The sequence below is a fragment of the Bos indicus genome, chromosome X (genome assembly GCF_029378745.1).
Source record: "Bos indicus isolate NIAB-ARS_2022 breed Sahiwal x Tharparkar chromosome X, NIAB-ARS_B.indTharparkar_mat_pri_1.0, whole genome shotgun sequence".
NCBI classification, from domain to species: Eukaryota; Metazoa; Chordata; class Mammalia; order Artiodactyla; family Bovidae; genus Bos; species Bos indicus.
In genome coordinates, this window is record NC_091789.1 from 23293417 (window position 1) to 23310180 (window position 16764).

Consider the following 16764-nt stretch of genomic DNA (forward strand, 5'->3'; position numbering starts at 1 on the left):
TCCTCCCCAACTGTGAAATGCACAATGACTGCCTTCTTCTCATCACTTAGATCTCACCTCCTTAGAGATATCCTTCTACTCCACTCAAGCTGAAACATCCCCTCCAGTCACAGAGCTCTAATTTATTGTGTTCCCTGCACTTACTATGGGCAGGAATAACAGTGTTGATGATAGGTTATTGCTTGAGCCAAATCTTGCTGCAACAGGCCTTGGGAGGACAAGGTATTTGTATTTTCTAGCACCTAAAACTGTGGCTGCCACATAGTAGGTGAATGTTGGTCATTTTTAATATATAAATAGACAAAAATATATACTGGATATCTTTCCATATTTTTATCATTTTTCTGCATATTTTCCCATTGTAAAATGCACCATTGTTCGCTCCCTTGAACATCTTATTACTATAACAAATCAGTGTTGTGTGAGTTGTGCGAATGGACCTTGGAATCAGATAGACTTGGGTTTGAACCCTGGATTAACTACTTACAACCTATGGAATTTCATACCAGTTCTTACTCTGTGTCTAACCCAGTTTTTTATCTAAAATAATAGTATCTGCCTCACAGAGTTGTAGGGAGGAATAAATGACAGGAACTAAGGGGCTTGGGATTTTGCCATGCTCCTAGGAAATGGAAGTGAAATTGCTTTATTTTGCTTTTGTGCGAAGTGGCAAAGTCACTCTCTAAAGCTTTCCCTCCCTGTCAATACTTCATAAGAAGCACATATGCCAACCCAAACAGACTTAACTGAACCTCTCCCTTCTTTTTCATGTGACTTTCCCATTGCACAGACTCTGATGGAATCTGGGACCCCGGCACTCTGTCAGCAGCCGCACGTGCCTGGTGAAGAGGAATAAAGATGCGCCCAAGCACATTAGCTGAATAAATGACAAGATGGAAGCTTAAAAATACCTTCTGCTCCTCCTGCCAGGACTAGCAGACTGCGGAATTTCTAGAACCTCAGGAAATTGCGAAATAAAGTGATAGGCTGTGGTTTGATTGAAAATTATCCATGTAAAAAGTCAACTACACTCCAGCCACCACTGTGGCTTGTATCTCTTTTGTCTGGAACCTTGGTCTTAAATCAAGAAAATGGTGAAGCAGCAGTAGACTAGCTCACTTACCAAGAAGAAAAGAAGCATGTTCTCTGGACTCTGAAAATCAATGTTCTTGGCTTTTGCCCATAATCAACACTTTATTGAAAAGTTGATACCAAAACAGGAGGTCACTGCTGTATCCCTTACAAAATTAAACGTAATTACCTTATCTTGATAGATTAAGTAGAATTATGGAACTGATAAGGAACTGATACGGAACTGATTTCTGTGATATCACTCAAATTCAGGAAATTGTGTGGGTCATTAGTGTTGCTTTCTTCTATATGAACACCCTCTGTGAGCCTGGCCTTCCCTCCCGTAGGTTGGTACAACTCTGTTGAACAAGCTGCACAGAGGACCACTATCTGAGAATGGCTGTAGACCATGGAAATCCTGTAGCAACATGGACATTTTACATCCATAAAATAAGAATTTGGACATTGAACAAGTCATTTCTTTTTATCCTTTTTCCCTTCTTTTCCAAGGATGAACGTAGTAACTCTCTAGCCAAAGGCATGTTGATTCTTTCACAGCCCTGCCTACCCATCTCTTATGTTTATATTCTAAATACATGTTTTACGTCCAGATGGGAGAAGGATGAAAGGGAGGGGACAAAGAAATATTTATTTGATTTATGTCTTATCTTGAAGAAAATTGATGCTGCTGGAAAATGAAATTTTATAGCTCAGATTTTTCTTAAGCAGAATCTTATAAAAACAGAAAAAAGAGGTCAATTTTATATGTGGTAATACTACTGACAGAAGGTTAACTCCAGATAACAAAATCTGGATAAATTTGGCTTCCTGTCATGTAACTCAGATGGGGTAGGCTCTCCCCTTTCTGACATACAAGGCATCCTGACCCAACCTAGTGTAGCACCTGGGAATTTGGTTTGATTTTATCTTGCACCTGAGCATTCGTTTGTGATGTCTTGTCCTGCAGGTAACCAGGCGAGGCTCCTTCTAACAGTTCAAGTGTCAGGGACCTTTCTGGTGTCATCTTTTTCTGCACAATATCAACCAAACTAGACCATTAGACCTACGACATCACTTCCCTCCAACCTCAGCACAGCACACACTAGATTACAAGGGGAAAATACGAAATTCTTTACTGAAGAAGGAGAGAAAGCGAGGGTAAATGGAACTCATGGTCTTTGGTAACCTAATCACAGAAGGGACTCTAGTCACTTTTGCCATATCTGTTCATTAGAGGTGAGTCACAGGAATTCCTTGGTGTTCCAGTGGTTAGGATTCTGTGATTTCACTGCCCAGGGCACAGGTTCAGTCTCTGGTAGGGGAACTAAGATCCCATAAGCTTTTTTTTTTTTTAATTTTATTTTATTTTTAAACTTAACAATATTGTATGTGCAGCCAAAAAAAGAAAAAAAGAAAGAAAAGAACGTGGGGATCCATGAAGCCGTTTTAGAGACTATCTGCTATATCTGATACTCAATGAAGGGGCTACTGAAACCCAGTGAGAGAGGGATGATCTTTTCAATATGTGATGCTGGGTTCATTGCATATCCATATGGAAAATTAACCATGATCCTCAAATTTTATACAAAAATTAACTTGATATACATATTAGTTAGACCAAAATGTAAAAGGCAAAACAATAAAATTTCTAAAATAGAGTATCAGAAAATGCCTCCATGACCTTGAGTTAGACAAAAATTTAAAACAGAGCATAAAGAATACTAACTACAGATGAAAAGACTGATAAGGTGGACTTCATTATAATTATGAACTTATTGATGATTTTAACTAAAATATTAAAAAATAAAGTATTAGCTTAATTAGCACTACTAAAACAATGTAACAACAGTTTATTTCTCACTCACATTATAGTCTAATGTGGATTGATTCTCTTCTAAGCAATGACTCAAGGACTCAGAGCGCTTCCATATGGTGGCTTTAAGGTCACCTAGTATTATCCAAACAGCAAACAGGGAAAAAAGTTTGGAAAAGACAAACTGGATACTCACCCATCTCAGTGCAGAAGTAACACATATCATTTCTGCTCAAACTCCATAGAGTAGAACTAGTCCATGGCCAATCCAGCTGCAAAAGAGATGCTGGGAAGTGCAGAGTAGCTCAAGACTGTGGGCACTAACAGACTCTCCCAAGATGAGGAAACAGAAAGCAAACTATGAATCACTTTGGACAGTTATTGTGTTTGTGTGTGTGGGGGAGCTCACTTGTGCCCAACTCTTTGTGACCCCATGGACTATAGCCCACCAGGCTCCTCTGTCCACGGAATTCTTCAGGCAAGAAAACTAGAGTGGATAGCCATTCCCTTCTCCAGGGGATCTTCCAGACCCAGGGATCAAACCCACATCTCCTGTGTCTCCTGCATTGCAGGCAGATTCTTTAACACTTGAGAGTTGAAAGAATTTTGAAGTGGATACAGAAAAAAATAAGTGTAAAGGAAAAAAATGAACTACTATCCACTTTAAACCATTTGGACATTCAGGTCATCTCCTGCTCCTCCTGATTTGTAAAGATCCTTTTTCTGCCACCCTGATCACTGACACCACACCAGGATTAACATTGGACAGAGGAGAAAGGTACCGGTAAGAAAGAGATGAATAAATCCTGAAGATGAGAGTTAAGAGTAAGAAAGACCAGCGTCAGCAACACAGACTAGGTTTGGGGAAAGTTTTGGAAAGATTGGGAATGAAAAATGAGAGAGTTTGGGACATCTGCCCTGCAGGTAAGTAATTGAGAGAAAGACACGGAGGAAGAAGTTTTAGAAAGAATTTCATGAAGGTGCGACACACTGAGATTGGAATGGGGACCTTTGGCTCCATCTGAGACAACATCTATAATGCTAATTACATTGTTTTACACATTTTTTTCTTGATGTTCAGAATACTCTTTCTTTGAATGTGTCCTTGCAAGCAAGTCAATGTATGAGAAAGAGCAGAATCTTTGGAGTCAGGCAAACCTGAATTTTCATCTGGGCTTATTAGTTAAGCTATCTGACACTGGACCAATGACTCAGGATTTCTGAGAGCCAATTTCTCCCATGGTAAGATGGTAGAAAGGGCACTAGCTCACAGTGTTAGGATAAGGGTATTAAAGATTATACGTATAAAGGACTCAGCTTGGTGAATGGCAAGTGTTGAATATACATGAGAGCCCTTTGCCTTCACCCCCACTTTCTGGATGCCAAAGTTCAGAAAACAAGATGAGTAAGGCTTTGTTTAAGAGATAGATGACCAGGAGAATTTTCCCAGAACAAGGAAAGAACTGAAGGTGAGGAATGCTCATGGCATTTGCTGAAAAGAGTAGAGATGACCTCTCCATTCTTATATCATAAGACCTCTTCACCTTATATCATATCCTCATCTCTGAATTTCACCAACAGCAGCCCTCTCTTAGTTCCTTGAATATTCTGTTTCTTCTTATACCTCTCTTCCATGGGGCCTCTGCCTGCAATGCTTCCCCCATCTCTGTATCCTTTACTATTCATTCCTATTCACCCCTTATATATTAACTCAAATGTCAGGCAAGGCTTCTTCAAAATTCTCAAGTAAGTGAGACCTGTTATATGTTCTAAGGGCTTCCCTGGTGGCTCAGAGGGTAAAGAGTCTGCCTGCAATATAGGAGAGCCATGTTCGATCCCTGGATTGGGAAGATCCCCTGGAGAAGGATAAATGTTCTGAGTATAATCTGTCACTTTCCTTTATATCACTAATCATGGTCTGTAATGATCTATTACTTTGAGTGATTCCTTATTTGACATATATACCCCCCAGCTGACCATTATCATATCCCTAACATCTAGGGCTTAGAAAATCCTAAATAAGTGCTTTTTGAAAGGATGAATGAGTGAGTACATGTCTTCTGATGGGAGTAAAAGTCAATCGTGTCATTCAAAGGTCTTTCCAATAGGCCCTCAATGACAGATTGGTCTAAACTACTCATAAATATCAAAATCTTCAGCTTGAAGGCAGTGCCCCATTGCAAGTTTTTTTGACGGCTGAGGGCTGATGGATAGCTCTCTAGTGATCTTTTCTATATCACCCATCTGTGTGTGCTACATATGAAACTGGCCTCAAAAATGGAAAGGGAATTTAAACTCATTTCCTAAATGCTGTATCAAGTCCCTTATATAAAAGAATCGAAACTTCTGCTTAAATGCTTGCTTCTCTGACCAAGGACTCTCTCTGCTGACAAAAGCCAATAAGAATGGCCATGTGGAGGGACAACCATAAGCCCTAAGTTCAATTCTTTTGCTATTTTCCAACTTGTAAAGGATTGGTTTGGAGTCTTATTCCTTTGATCTCACAGGGAGGGCCTCAGACCAGTTTACAGAATGACAGAAGGTTGTAATTCACATAAGAAAGAATTCATCAGAACTGCTTCAAGATTAAATGGTTGGCTACTGTATAGCACAGGGAATGATAGTCAATATACTGTGATAAATCATAATGGAAAAGAATATATATCTATATAACTGAAACACTTCGCTGTATAGCAGAAATTAACACATTGTAAATAGATTATACTTCAATGAAATAAAATTTTTAAAAAAAGATTGAATGGTTGGCAATGGAAGGCAATGAGTTCTCTGTCACTGGAGGTACTCAAGAGAGGACTGACTAATCCGTTTACAAAATTGCTGCACGTCAGATGGGGAGGTAAGAAGAGGCCTGAGATTCTTTCCAACACGGACATTGGAAGATCCTGAAATGGGTGTTCTTTGAGCTGTCTCTCTGGTCATGGGGGATGGGTTTACACTGAGTCATCTCTTTCCTGGATTCCCTTGACCCCAAGAGTCCTCTGGCTAAGATTGGGGTACAGTCCGTGGCCAGGAAACATAACGAAGTTAATACTCTTACAGAGACTGACTCCATGACCTTGGTTCTCATTAGCTCTATCCTCTAATGGCCCCCAACTTCACAGGCGCATTTCTGATAGGCAGTGAAATTAACGAGAGAGACAGAGAGAGAGAGTTTCACACCAGGCCAAGTGATGTAATCCAATGACATCTATTTTAGCATGATAACTTGGTTCTCTGGTTAAGAATGAAATTTTCAGGGGTGATAAAAATTAAAATGCTGGTTTTGAAGTATTTTGAGTGAGAAATTTTCTATCAAAGCAAGAGGAAATGTTATGCAAAAGGATTTGCAGCTTCAACCATGCAGAGACATAAATATCACATATTAATAGATTTGACCTAGTTGCAATTATAGTCAGCTTCATTCTCATCTAGTCTCCCTCACATGTTTATTCTGTATTTGGGTAGCTTACTCTGAAAGTCCACAGGATATCCATGGAAATGCAAAAAGAATGAGAAGTAGGCAGTTAGCATGATAATAAACAGCACTGAAAATAAAATGGACTTGAAGATCTTTCAGTGTTTCAAACGACTGAAAATTATTTGGGCATGCAAATTATTAGTCTTTACTACTTTTGCTGTCTCCAATTTAAGATCACACAGTAGATTATCTCATTACATAGTCAGACCTTCAATTATGCTTGACGATAGCAAATATGATATGACCTTCACCAGGCTACCTGTTGAATTTCCTATTACCCTCCACTCAGCTAAGGACAAGCTGTAATGAATCTGCTTAGCAAATCTCTTTGAACTTTAGAGTCACACAGGAACTCAGAAAGGATCTAACTCAGAAATTCTCAATTTTCTGGGGTTACGTGAGTATCAGAGATTCTGAGGAAAGCCATAGACACTTTCCTCAGAACACTGCACATGTGTATTTACACACACACACAATCTTACATACAGTTGCCTGGGGTTTAGAGACAGCCAGGAAGCCCATCCATGGAGCCCAGACTAAGAAGTGTATCCATGCAGACTTTTCCTTTGAAAGATAAGGACACTAAAGGGAAAGATCTATCTAGATTGATCTTCCCAAAGATGCTGCTCCAATTGCAATCTGATTAAAAAATAAGACAATTTAAAGAAGAAACAGAAGACAGGAAGTTAAATATTGTCACCTTATTAAAAAAAAAACACTATAAAAAACTTTGAGAGTTGGGAATGATTTTAAACTATGGTACTTGCATATGTATTTTCTAAATGGAATATTATTTTTACATGATATGCCCAAAGAAGGACTAAGGCCATTCCATCTGCTAACCTTGCTACACATTCTTTCATTTCCCACTGTCATGTATATTGTAACATAGAAGTCTACACTTTCCTTCTTGCTAGTTTCTTTGGAAATTTGCACTTATCAGTTTAATCATATTTTCTTCCCATTCTAAGGAAGGCCTACCAGAGGTACTGTTTGTATGGTTACCTGTTTGTATGTCTATTTTTTTGAGGAAATAAATTTAGTGTGGACCCTCTGACATATGAAAAGATTTTTCCCTTGCAGTTAAGTTTCTTGTAGGGCAAAATGAAGATTTACACATTGTCCAAACCCTAGTTGCTTCCATACTCTCTGCATTGAAATTATTTCCCTGAGGTATCTGCTTATTAGGGTCAGCCTGGGAATATGACCTGCAGAAGCTGCTATAGATCAATGTAGCTGGAGGCCAAGAACTTGCTGAAAATTCATCGTCTATGATTCTATCAAGTCCCGGCTACCCACAGAGTCATGTGAAGACTAGGACCAAACACTGATGCCAGGAATCAAATACAGCACCACCAACGAGTTTCCACAAATCCTCTGTTTCCAAGAATGTAATGGAATCCACTGAGTGATGCTAGTCCTATAAACCTAAAAGCAAACACTGCCATCCCAAAGGCTAAGCAGAGATCCAGGTGAGAATACTGATTCTAACAGATCAGATGCCATGGAAACTGAGACAGACCTAATTTAAGCAGAAGCTATTGTTATTATTTTTTTTTTTTTTTAGATCAGCCTTCTAAACCTAGTGTGAGTAAGAGTTTGGGAGCCTCTAAAAATAACAGCTTGTAATATTTGAAACCACTAGTTTTTCTGAATATAAGGACTGCTGCTGCTAAGTCACTTCAGTCGTGTCTGACTCTGTGCAACCCCATAGATGGCAGCCCACCAGGCTCCCCCATCCCTGGGATTCTCCAGGCAAGAACACTGGAGTGGGTTGCCATTTCCTTCTCCAATGTATGAAAGCGAAAAGTGAAAGTGAAGTCGCTCAGCCGTGTCCGACTCTTAGCAACCCTATGGACTGCAGCCTACCAGGCTCCTCCATCCATGGGATTTTCCAGGCAAGAGTACTGGAATGGGGTGCCATTGCCTTCTCCGGAATGTAAGGACAACAAATACCAAAGTCTACTTTCCCCTGGCTTCTCCTTCATGGTTAAACATTGGGGTTCTGGACTCTGAACTTGTTGAGGCTGAGCTTCAAATATTTTTTGGTAATTGGTGGTAACTGCAAAAATGCCTAGGGGTCCTGATCTTCACCCGCATAATCATATACTTTTGCTAGCTGAAGGTTCTTGGGACCACTCCAGTTTGGATATGATTTGACTACTACACAACTGATGAATGGGTCCGCTCACTTTTCTCCAGAGACAAGACATAATAAGGTGAGTGTCAGTTTTACCTGCATTTCATGTGAATTGATTGACTTGGTCTACAAAAGAATCAGCCAGAGTAGAACCCACTGACTATGGAAAAGGCATCAATTTCCAGTTTTGCAGGAAAAGGAGGATAAGCCCAGAGTGTTAATTTCCTGGATGTTGACCGTTCTTGCTCTTGGTAGCCCTGAATGAGTCGTAGGACAGAGAGGGCAGATGAACAAACAACCATACCTACATCAGGGTCAGTGCACCACACTCCAGTCTCTGTCAATGACCTGCCAAGACCAAGTCAGAGTCAGAGCACAGGTGGCCTGTCCTCAAAAGCTGTGCAGGCTCACAATTAGGCCACATTTTCTGTCCCTGAGGTACGCCAGTGTGATGATCATGGGTACGTACTCCAGAGTCACACTGCTTAGGTTTACAAGGCTGACTTCACCACTCCCTAGCTGTGTGAACTTACCTCTCTGTGCCTCAGTTTCTAAAAGTGGAGTGGGTAGCCTTTCCCTTCTCCAGGGGATCTTCCCAACCCAGGGATCGAACCCAGGTCTCCTGCTTTGCAGGCGGGATTCTTTACCAGCCGAGCCACAAGGGAAGCCCAACAACATTGGAGTGAGTAGCCTATTCCTTCTCCAGCAGATCTTCCCAATCCAGGAATCGAACTGGGGTCTCCTGCATTGCAGGCAAATTTTTTACTAACTGAGCTACTAGGGAAACCCTCTAAATCTGTAAAATGGTAATGGTGATAATAATAAAAGTATATTGACCTCTTAAAGGTCGTCCAGTCAAGGCTATGGTTTTTCCAGTGGTCATGTATGGATGTAAGAGTTGGACTATAAAGAAAGCTGAGTGCCGAAGAATTGATGCTTTTGAACTGTGGTGTTGGAGAAGACTCTTGAGAGTCCCTTGGACTGCAAAGAGATCCAACCAGTCCATCCTAAAGGAGATCAATCCTGGGTGTTCATTGGAAGGACTGATGTTGAAGCTGAAACTCCAATACTTTGGCCACCTGATGCAAAGAGCTGACTCATTTTAAAAGACATTGATGCTGGGAAAGATTGAGGGCAGGAGGAGAAGGGGATGACAGAGGACGAGATGGTTGGATTGCATCACCAGCTTGATGGACATGGATTTGGGTAAACTCCGGGAGTTGGTGATGGACAGGGAGGCCTGGCATGCTGTGGTTCATGGGGTTGCGAAGAGTCGGACACGACTGAGCGACTGAGCTGAACTGAACTGCCCTCTTAAGGTCCTTGTGAGGATTAAGTGAATTAATGGCTATATAATGCACTAAAGTTAGCAACTGAATATACTATGTGTTGTATAAATATTAGCTATTATCACCAGACTTTGCCCAGTTCTCAAGTATCAGGAAACATAGCTTCATTCAAGAACATTTTCAGAAGAGACAAACTTAATTCTCATTTTTCTTCTTCATTATGTGGTTGAAGGAGTGAAGAGGATGAGACCTAGCTGGTAGGGACAAGCATTGCAGCCTCACACAGTCCTTAGTGTGAAGGGGTTTATGGTGCACATCATTTGTCGAGTAACTGCAGAAGGCCATATGACAGTGAGTCACCTGGGGAAATGATCAGTTACTTGGGGACAATGGGCTATGAAAACCACTCTCCTCCTGTCACTTCCTAGGGTCCATAGTAAGGCCTGGTTGCCAGCCAAGGCATGGTTCTAAGATGCTACTACTGATTCTCCCAAATAAAATGGGCAAAGTGCTATCAGATTAGTGAAGGGGGACATCGAGGTACACTTCCAGGTGCATCTGAGAGTCTCACACTGTGGCCAAGCAGTCACGTGGCTCAGTGTTTAACACACAGACTGTGACATCAACTCAGTATGAATCCTGAGTCTGCAACTACTTGCTCTGTGACCCTTGGAAAGATATTTAATACCTCTCTGCTTCTGTTTATCATCTGTAAAATAAAGATAAAAAAACCAACCTTGGGAGATTACAGTGGAGCTCAAGATGAGGTAATACAGCTGAGATAGTTAACCCTTTACTGCTTCACAAATTGAGCACATAAGCACACAGCACAACTGCTGACCTAGAGGAGGGGGCTTGATGTTTAGTATATATTACTATTTCTTCTCTTTAGCATGGGTTACAGCTTTTTCTTACCTGCTCAGAACCCTCACTAAATCATGTGGTCCTTTGAACAGTAGTCTGGACTCTGCTGCCAAGCGTACGGTTTAGGAGGCCAACACCAAAGTACACCAATATCTTGTCCACGTAAATGTGGCTCATTAGTGTCACAGCCTTGACTTAGGGTCATAGGTCAACTCTCAACAGCCATTGTATTCACTTCCACTTCTGGGAACACACCCTCCCCTAGGCCGCAGTTTCCTTGTTTATAGAATGAAGGAGTTTGGGGAGAAGATCAACTCTAAGGGCGCTCCCAGCTCTGATATTCTAAGTCCTCATGGTTTTATACCTAGAGACATAAACATGTAGAAACATTATGTTCTTGAAATGTTTAAATAGGTGATACAGACACAGACAGGGATGAAGTTAGTAGAGGCAGTGATGAGTTCAACCCTTAAGAATAAAAAGTGATAGAGAAAAGAGTTAAAAACTCCCATAGGAACATCTAAGTAGGGAGTAAGGAAAGGGGTATATATGAATTAATAACCCAACTTTGATCAGTTTCAGTGAAGACAAGAGATGCCTGCTACTTCTGGGGTATTGACCTGTCTCCACTCATCTCACCCAAAGACACAGCAGACCCCAGACATCTCAGAGCCATGGGCCACATCTGCCCTGAATGCTCCCTGACTGGGATCTTGAACTAGGGAGATATGACCAAGGCCAAGGGTTTGTTATAGAAGAAACAACATTCCATGCATCAAGGCCAATTTGAATGCAAGTTTACCCACTGTAGTTCTTGGCATGAAGCAAGAAACAGATTTGTTTGAACAGAGCGGTATTTCTATTTGCAATCATACCACTGTGTGCTGTGATCCTATTAATTCTCACAAGCAAAGCAGCTCAGTGGGGCTGGCTGCCTCCCTCTGTGTGCATGCGTGCACAACCTCCAAGGAATGCTCAAAATGGGATCGCGGAGGCAGTAGGTGGCAGTCAGCTACTTTCTAATTCAGGAAGTGTCCAGGGCCAGAAGGCCATCTTCTGCCCAAAGCAAAAACACAGTCTCTAACACTCCTTGAAAAACTACTACCTATTTTATGGTTGAGGGAAGGAAACCAGATCTGCTTCCCACCAAGAGGAGGGTGGAAGAAAATCATTCATCCATGAATGGGAGGCAATCTGTTATGGTGGATAAAAGTAAGAGCTCTGGAGCCAAATTGCCTGGGTTTTCCTCTCTAGTCTGCTGCTTATTAGCATGTGACCTTGGGCACATTATTGAACCTCACTGTGCCTCAGTTTCTTCATATGTAAAGTGGAGGAAATAATTGAGCCTAGCTCATAGAATGTTGGAGAAAATTTAATGTTAATAATTATAAAGTATTTATAACAGTGCCTAGTGTTTCTTAATTGTTTACTAAACAAAATAATCTTTATATGCTTGGCACCAACTAAAGTATCTAAAGACCAATAATAATTTAAGTGCTTTTCTCCTTTATTAAAATCTTCCCCTCCTTGCAGATGGTGACTGCAGCCGTGAAATTAAAAGATGCTTGCTTCTTGGAAGAAAAGCTATGACAAACCTAGACAGCATATTAAAAAGCAGAGACATCACTTTGCCAACAAAGTCCATCTAGTCAAAGCTATGGTTTTTCCAGTAGTCATGTAAGGATGTGAGGTTGGACCATAAAGAAAGCTGAGTGCTGAAGAATTGATGCTTTTGAACTGTGGTGTTGGAGAAGACACTTCAGAGTCCCTTGGACAGCAAAGAGATCAAACCAGTTAATTCTAAAGGAAATCAATCCTGAATATTCATTGGAAAGACGAATGCTGAAGGTGAAGCTCCAATACTTTGTCCACCTGATGCAAAGACCTGACATTAGAAAAGACCCTGATGCTGGGAAAGATCAAAGGCAGGAGGAGAAGGGGATGAAAGAGGATGAGATGGTTGGATGGCATCATCGACTCAATGGATATGAATTTGAGCAAGCTCTGGGATATGGTGATGAACAGGGAAGCCTGGTGTGCTACAGTCCATGGGGTTGCAAAGAGTCAGACACAACTGAGCAACTGAACAACGACATGCAGAGCACAAGTACTAATGGCCAAATTCAGTAGAGAGGGTTGTAGATAACCTCACATTACTGTGAATTCATGAGTGCCAGATAGAATATTTTTGTCTTCAAAATTCATATGTTGAAATCTCCCTCAAGGTGATGGAATTAGAATGTGGGGGTCTTTGGGAAGCAATTAAGTTGTGAGGATGGAGTCTCCCTGAATGGGATTAGTTCACTCTCTCCCCTTCCAACACGTGAGGACACACTGAGAAGGCCATCTATGAACTGGAGAGGTGGCCCTCATCAGACATGACATCTCCCAGCACATTGATCTTGGACTTGCCAGCTTCCAGAGCTGTGAGAAATAAATTTCTGTTTCCCATAAGCCTCAGATATGCATATGACACCACCCTTATGGCAGAAAGTCAAGAGGAACTAAAAAGCCTCTCGATGAAAGTGAAAGAGGAGAGTGAAAAAGTTGGCTTAAAGCTCAACATTCAGAAAGCAAAGATCATGGCATTCGGTCCCATCACTTCATGGGAAATAGATGGGGAAACAGTGGAAACAGTGTCAGACTTTATTTTTTGGGGGCTCCAAAATCACTGCAGATGGTGACTGCAGCCATGAAATTAAAAGACGCTTACTCCTTGGAAGGAAAGTAATGACCAACCTAGATAGCATGTTCAAAAGCAGAGACATTACTTTGTCAACAAAGGCCCGTCTAGTCAAGGCTATGGTTTTTCCAGTGGTCATGTATGGATGTGAGAGTTGGACTGTGAAGAAGGCTGAGCACCAAAGAATTGATGCTTTTGAACTGTGGTGTTGGAGAAGACTCTTGAGAGTCCCTTGGACTGCAAGGAGATCCAACCAATCCATTCTCAAGGAGATCAGCCCTGGGATTTCTTTGGAAGGAATGATGCTAAAGCTGAAACTCCAGTACTTTGGCCACCTCATGTTAAGAGTTGACTCATTGGAAAAGACTCTGATGCTGGGAAGGATTGGGGGCAGGAGGAGAAGGGGATGACGGAGGATGAGATGGCTGGATGGCATCACTGACTCGATGGACGTGAGTCTGAGTTAACTCCGGGAGTTGGTGATGGACAGGGAGGCCTGGCATGCTGCAGTTCATGGGGTCGCAAAGAGTCGGACACGACTGAGTGACTGAACTGAACTGAACTGATAAGCTTCTATTCCATGGTAACTCTGCTACAGCAGCCTGGATTGACTAATAGAACCACCAGACTTAGGGAGTGTCTAATCTAAATAATAGATCAAGAAAGATGCATCTCACCTAAGGTAATTGTATTAGAGTAAGGTGTGCGTGTGTGCTCAGTCATGTCCAGCTCTGTGCAACCCCATGGACTATAGCCCACCCGGCTCCTCTGCTCATGGGATTCTCCAGACAAGAATACTGGAGTGGGTTGCCACTTCCTTCTCCAGGGGATCTTCCTGACCCAGGGATCAAACCTGCATCTCTTGTGTCTCCTGCACTGGCAGGCAGATTCTTTACCACTGGTGCCACCTGGGAAGCCCCAGAATAAGGTAACTGATAAAGCAAGCAGACTCAGATATGTGATTGGCTCAAACACAATAAAACTGTACTTCTCATGCATTTAAAAATCCAAACAGGTGTTCATGTTAGACAGGCAGCTTTCTTCTAAGCAGTGACTCAGGGACTCAGACTCCTTATACACTGTGGCTCCTTTATCTTCAATATGCAGCTTCCTCGATCACTATACTCCTTTGTATCAGGACAGTGAAAAGAGAAAGTTGGGTGGAGAAAATGCACGATTGCCTAGAGATGATACACACTCTTTACTCACATGCTATTTGTGAGATCTAGCCAGATGACTCCATCAAACTCTAATGAAGACTAGGAATGTAGTTCCCAACAGGACACCACTCCACACAATGGAAGAGGAACATGAATTTGGTTGGATGGTTAGCCATCTCTACCATTGGCTGTAGGGTAACAAGTTCAAAATTGGCAGAGTAAGGGTGGGGTAAGATTCTGAGCTTCTAGAGGTCAGAGGCTGTCTTTTACTCTTCTCTATGTCCTCAGAACTTAACACAGGGATGATATCTTTGTAGAGGACAAAAGAATCGAGTTGGCTATATGCCAACAGAGTGCCCAATTCTTCTTTTTTAAAAAATTATTTTATTCTTGGCTGCTCTGGGTCTTCATTGCTTTGTGCACGCTTTCTCCCATTGCAGCAAGTGGGGGCTACTCTTCATTGTAGTCCATGGGCTTCTTATTGCAGTGGCTTCTCTTGTTGCAGAGCATGGGCTCTAGGGCATGCAAGCTTCAGTAGTTGCCGCACACAGACTCAGTAATTGTGGCTCGCAGCCTTAGTTGCTTTGCAGCATGTGGAATCTTCCCAACCCAGGGATCAAAACCATGTCCCTTGCATTGGCAGGTGAATTCTTGCCCACTGCGCCATCAGGGAAATCCCCATTCTTCTTTCTTATCAGCTATCTCTACTGGGTCTACCTGGTACTCTCAATCCTCAATGTTCACATGTGGGCTGAACTCTGAAGTTTTAATGAAGACAGTAGGCTGCTCATTTGCACATTTTTTTTGAAAGAAGTTGAAAGTACAATTTATCTTTTCTAGTCACACATTTAAAAACTCCTTTATGTTGCCTAAATCTTAAAGGTCTCGTCTCTAATTTGGGGCTTTTGTTATTGGTTTTATTCACACGAATTTCCCTTCTCTTTGAATTCTAGTAAGGGATAAACTGTTCCAAAATTAGACAGTGGAAACAATTCCCAGAAACACTGGTCTGTCCCATGGAATCAGGCTTTGGTGATATAACCCAAGTCCAAATACCTCCCAGAAGTTAAGGAACTGAACATAAATGATGTCACAAGTCTTTTCTGAGTAGGTAATATGGATAAATGGTTTCAAAGCAGTATTGAAATCTGCCAATAATGATGATAAAATGCTTCTAGTGTGGTCAGATGTTTTTCTCCAATGGCATCAAGTGTGCTAGGGTCTGAGGACTGATCTAGTCTAAACATGGTCTGCAAAGGCAGACCTGAAATCTAGAATCTGATTTTCATGCCAACAGAAGAGTACTGTATGTATTATATAGGTATATGTGGGTGTGTGTTTGTATTTGAGCAGGTGGTATATATATATGTGTGTGTGAATGTATATCTATACATATATGTGTGTAGCATCACATGAGTGAACAAGTATCTATGTGTGTATGTTTGTGCATGTCTAGATATGTGTGTATTCATTTGCATTTTTGTGTGTATATATACATCAATGTGTGTATATATGGCTTTATATGTGTTATGAGAGTGTTTACATTTATTAGGACATTATGTGTTTGTATATGTATGTGTATATACATGAATATGTATCTATATATATGTAGGTGTGCATGTGTGTGCATGTCTGCACATGCATGCTTTTGTATCTGTGAATGGATATGCCAGTGTTTATGTGAATCTGTGTATGCATGTGAATAAGTGTTTTTATGGGTTTGTACAAGTACATGTATATACTTACACATATAAGTATATACATATTTTAACATATGCCCATACATGTGTATAAGTATTTATGTGTATACAGTTATGTTGTACATGCACATAAACCCCTTAAAAAAGTTTCATGAAACATTTACAACACTCAAGGCACTCATTTTTCATGCAATGCTATTTTATTAAAGAAATACCCAAGTCATGACTACTTAAATGATTTTTCTCATCTATTAATGGGTTGAAACCACAGTGTAAAAAATATGGCAAGAGATAACAATCATAGCAAACATTTGCTAAGCACTAGCTCAATGTCAAAGACTTTACATACACTATTTCATGTAACAATCACGACAATCCAGTGAGGTAGGCACTGTTAACAGTTCTATTTTATGGACAAAAGAACAGAGGCATATAGGAGTTAATCAACATGCCACATGCCGGTGCCAGAATGAATAAGCTACTTGTAGTCACTAAGCAGAGCCGGAATCTGGAGCCAGACAGTATGGCTCCCAGGCCCTCGCTCATAAACAACAGTCTGCACAAAT

General features: G+C 41.1%; 1 pseudogene; it reads right to left on the minus strand.

The window, feature by feature from the left end:
- Positions 1–1360: 1360 nt before the first annotated feature.
- On the minus strand, positions 1361–1613 carry LOC109555063 (small ribosomal subunit protein eS27-like pseudogene; annotated as a pseudogene).
- Positions 1614–16764: the final 15151 nt, after the last annotated feature.